Below are 4,961 nucleotides of genomic sequence, written 5' to 3' on the forward strand. Positions count from 1 at the left end.
CTTATGTTTGTTGTGTTTTGTCCATTGTATTTATTTACTTATTATTATTTATTTATTTATTGACTTTTATTTTATGTATTTTATCTTTACACCTTTTCATTTACTGATTTTATCTTTTATTTTATCATATTTTTAAGTTTTATGCGGGTTGACCAGGGGGGTGGGACGGGGGGTGGGGACAGACGCGAGCCGGAACTCGCCTCTGTCCCCTCCTTGTCGCGCGCGGAAAAAAATACAATGCAGCGTGTACGAGTATTTGCACATGTATAAAAATCGGATGGCGCGGTAACAAAAATTCTAAATTATACAGCACAAGTTGCAGCAATGCATGCGCATAAGTTAAATTACCTTCATACCGCCGTTTCCTCAAACTCTGTGTTCATAACTGGCGCTAGGAGGGTCGCAGTGCCACCACTGCGAGGAGGCCCAGGACTCTGCGCGGCATACGCTGGAAGAATATCCAGCGTGGTTGGCACCGCGCAGAGACCTAAGGGGCGTTATTGGGATGGACCTCCCGTTGCCGGTCGTGGTCGACCACATGATCGGCAGCGAGAGGTCAAGAGCAGCGATTGCCTCCTTCTGCGAGATTGTGATAACGCAGAAGGAGGCAGCGGAGTGGGAGAGGGAAGTCGACCCGCTCTCCGCCAGAAGGCTAGCATCGGCGGGGCAACCCCGACGAGGCCGACGGCCCCCGTAAGGGGCCGCAGACGTAATGGTGGCGGTGGTACTACTTAGTACTTCCACCGCCGCCAAGGGGGGCTGGCCGTTAAGGCGCCCCCGAGGTGGACAGGTCGCGGGGGGCGAGGTGGAGCAATAATCCCCTCTTCCCCCTCTACAAAGATGCGACCTGCCGGTCGACCACCCTCCTTTTATTTTATAATATTTCATTTTACTCTATATTACAAATTTTATCTTTATCTTTTATTCCCCTTTATTTTGCCACCGTTCTTATGTTTGTTGTGTTTTGTCCATTGTATTTATTTACTTATTATTATTTATTTATTTATTGACTTTTATTTTATGTATTTTATCTGTACACCTTTTCATTTACTGATTTTATCTTTTATTTTATCATATTTTTAAGTTTTATGCGGGTTGACCAGGATGGTGGGTCGGGGGGAGGGGACAGACGCGAGCCGGAACTCGCCTCTGTCCCCTCCTTGTCGCGTGCGGAAAAAAATACGATGCAGCGTGTACGAGTATTTGCACATGTATAAAAATCGGATGGCGCGGTAACAAAAATTCTAAATTATACAGCACAAGTTGCAGCAATGCATGCGCATAAGTTAAATTACCTGCATACCGCCGTTTCCTCAAACTCTGTGTTCATAACTGGCGCTAGGAGGATCGCAGTGCCACCACTGCAAGGAGGCCCAGGACTCTGCGCGGCATACGCTGGAAGTATGTCCAGCGTGGTTGGCACCGCGCAGAGACCTAAGGGGCGTTATTGGGATGGACCTCCCGTTGCCGGTCGTGGTCGTCCACATGATCGGCAGCGAGAGGTCAAGAGCAGCGATTGCCTCCTTCTGCGAGATTGTGATAACGCAGAAGGAGGCAGCGGAGTGGGAGAGGGAAGTCGACCCGCTCTCCGCCAGAAGGCTAGCATCGGCGGGGCAACCCCGACGAGGCCGACGGCCCCCGTAAGGGGCCGCAGACGTAATGGTGGCGGTGGTACTACTTAGTACTTCCACCGCCGCCAAGGGGGGCTGGCCGTTAAGGCGCCCCCGAGGTGGACAGGTCGCGGGGGGCGAGGTGGAGCAATAATCCCCTCTTCCCCCTCTACAAAGATGCGACCTGCCGGTCGACCACCCTCCTTTTATTTTATAATATTTCATTTTACTCTATATTACAAATTTTATCTTTATCTTTTATTCCCCTTTATTTTGCCACCGTTCTTATGTTTGTTGTGTTTTGTCCATTGTATTTATTTACTTATTATTATTTATTTATTTATTGACTTTTATTTTATGTATTTTATCTGTACACCTTTTCATTTACTGATTTTATCTTTTATTTTATCATATTTTTAAGTTTTATGCGGGTTGACCAGGATGGTGGGACGGGGGGAGGGGACAGACGCGAGCCGGAACTCGCCTCTGTCCCCTCCTTGTCGCGTGCGGAAAAACATACGATGCAGCGTGTACGAGTATTTGCACATGTATAAAAATCGGATGGCGCGGTAACAAAAATTCTAAATTATACAGCACAAGTTGCAGCAATGCATGCGCATAAGTTAAATTACCTGCATACCGCCGTTTCCTCAAACTCTGTGTTCATAACTGGCGCTAGGAGGATCGCAGTGCCACCACTGCGAGGAGGCCCAGGACTCTGCGCGGCATACGCTGGAAGAATGTCCAGCGTGGTCGGCACCGCGCAGAGACCCAAGGGGCGTTATTGGGATGGACCTCCCGTTGCCGGTCGTGGTCGACCACATGATCGGCAGCGAGAGGTCAAGAGCAGCGATTGCCTCCTTCTGCGAGATTGTGATAACGCAGAAGGAGGCAGCGGAGAGGGAGAGGGAAGCCGATCCGCTCTCCGCCAGGAGGCTAGCATCGGCGGGGCAACCCCGACGAGGCCGACGGCCCCCGTGAGGGGCCGCAGACGTAATGGCGGCGGTGGTACTACTTAGTACTTCCACCGCCGCCAAGGGGGGCTGGCCGTTAAGGCGCTCCCGAGGTGGACAGTTCGCGGGGGGCGAGGTGGAGCAATAATCCCCTCCCCCCCTCTACAAAGATGCGACCTGCCGGTCGACCACCCTCCTTTTATTTTATAATATTTCATTTTACTCTATATTACAAATTTTATCTTTATCTTTTATTCCCCTTTATTTTGCCACCGTTCTTATGTTTGTTGTGTTTTGTCCATTGTATTTATTTACTTATTATTATTTATTTATTTATTGACTTTTATTTTATCTATTTTATCTATACACCTTTTCATTTACTGATTTTATCTTTTATTTTATCATATTTTTAAGTTTTATGCGGGTTGACCAGGATGGTGGGACGGTGGGAGGGGAGCGAGCCGGAACTCGCCTCTGTCCCCTCCTTGTCGCGTGCGGAAAAAAATACAATGCAGCGTGTACGAGTATTTGCACATGTATAAAAATCGGATGGCGCGGTAACAAAAATTCTAAATTATACAGCACAGGTTGCAGCAATGCATGCGCATAAGTTAAATTACCTGCATACCTCCGTTTCCTCAAACTGTGTGTTCATAACTGGCACTAGGAGGATCGCAGTGCCACCACTGCGAGGAGGCCCAGGACTCTGCGCGGCATACGCTGGAAGAATGTCCAGCGTGGTTGGCACCGCGCAGAGACCTAAGGGGCGTTATTGGGATGGACCTCCCGTTGCCGGTCGTGGTCGACCACATGATCGGCAGCGAGAGGTCAAGAGCAGCGATTGCCTCCTTCTGCGAGATTGTGATAACGCAGAAGGAGGCAGCGGAGTGGGAGAGGGAAGCCGACCCGCTCTCCGCCAGAAGGCTAGCATCGGCGGGGCAACCCCGACGAGGCCGACGGCCCCCGTAAGGGGCCGCAGACGTAATGGCGGCGGTGGTACTACTTAGTACTTCCACCGCCGCCAAGGGGGCTGGCCGTTAAGACGCCCCCGAGGTGGACAGGTCGCGGGGGGCGAGGTGGAGCAATAATCCCCTCCCCCCCCTCTACAAAGATGCGACCTGCCGGTCGACCCCCTCCTTTTATTTTATAATATTTCATTTTACTCTATATTATAAATTGTATCTTTATCTTTTATTCCCCTTTATTTTGCCGCCCTTCTTATGTTTGTTGTGTTTTGTCCATTGTATTTATTTACTTATTATTATTTATTTATTTATTGACTTTTATTTTATCTATTTTATCTTTACACCTTTTCATTTACTGATTTTATCTTTTATTTTATCATATTTTTAAGTTTTATGCGGGTTGACCAGGGGGGTGGGACGGGGGGTGGGGACAGACGCGAGCCGGAACTCGCCTCTGTCCCCTCCTTGTCGCGTGCGGAAAAAAATACAATGCAGCGTGTACGAGTATTTGCACATGTATAAAAATCGGATGTCGCGGTAACAAAAATTCTAAATTATACAGCACAAGTTGCAGCAATGCATGCGCATAAGTTAAATTACCTGCATACCGCCGTTTCCTCAAACTGTGCGTTCATAACTGGCACTAGGAGGATCGCAGTGCCACCACTGCAAGGAGGCCCAGGACTCTGCGCGGCATACGCTGGAAGAATGTCCAGCGTGGTTGGCACCGCGCAGAGACCTAAGGGGCGTTATTGGGATGGACCTCCCGTTGCCGGTCGTGGTCGACCACATGATCGGCAGCGAGAGGTCAAGAGCAGCGATTGCCTCCTTCTGCGAGATTGTGATAACGCAGAAGGAGGCAGCGGAGTGGGAGAGGGAAGCCGACCCGCTCTCCGCCAGAAGGCTAGCATCGGCGGGGCAACCCCGACGAGGCCGACGGCCCCCGTAAGGGGCCGCAGACGTAATGGTGGCGGTGGTACTACTTAGTACTTCCACCGCCGCCAAGGGGGGCTGGCCGTTAAGGCGCCCCCGAGGTGGACAGGTCGCGGGGGGCGAGGTGGAGCAATAATCCCCTCTTCCCCCTCTACAAAGATGCGACCTGCCGGTCGACCACCCTCCTTTTATTTTATAATATTTCATTTTACTCTATATTACAAATTTTATCTTTATCTTTTATTCCCCTTTATTTTGCCACCGTTCTTATGTTTGTTGTGTTTTGTCCATTGTATTTATTTACTTATTATTATTTATTTATTTATTGACTTTTATTTTATCTATTTTATCTATACACCTTTTCATTTACTGATTTTATCTTTTATTTTATCATATTTTTAAGTTTTATGCGGGTTGACCAGGATGGTGGGACGGGGGGAGGGGACAGACGCGAGCCGGAACTCGCCTCTGTCCCCTCCTTGTCGCGTGCGGAAAAAAAT

Source organism: Lasioglossum baleicum, unplaced genomic scaffold (assembly GCF_051020765.1).
Source record: "Lasioglossum baleicum unplaced genomic scaffold, iyLasBale1 scaffold0029, whole genome shotgun sequence".
Lineage (NCBI taxonomy): Eukaryota > Metazoa > Arthropoda > Insecta > Hymenoptera > Halictidae > Lasioglossum > Lasioglossum baleicum.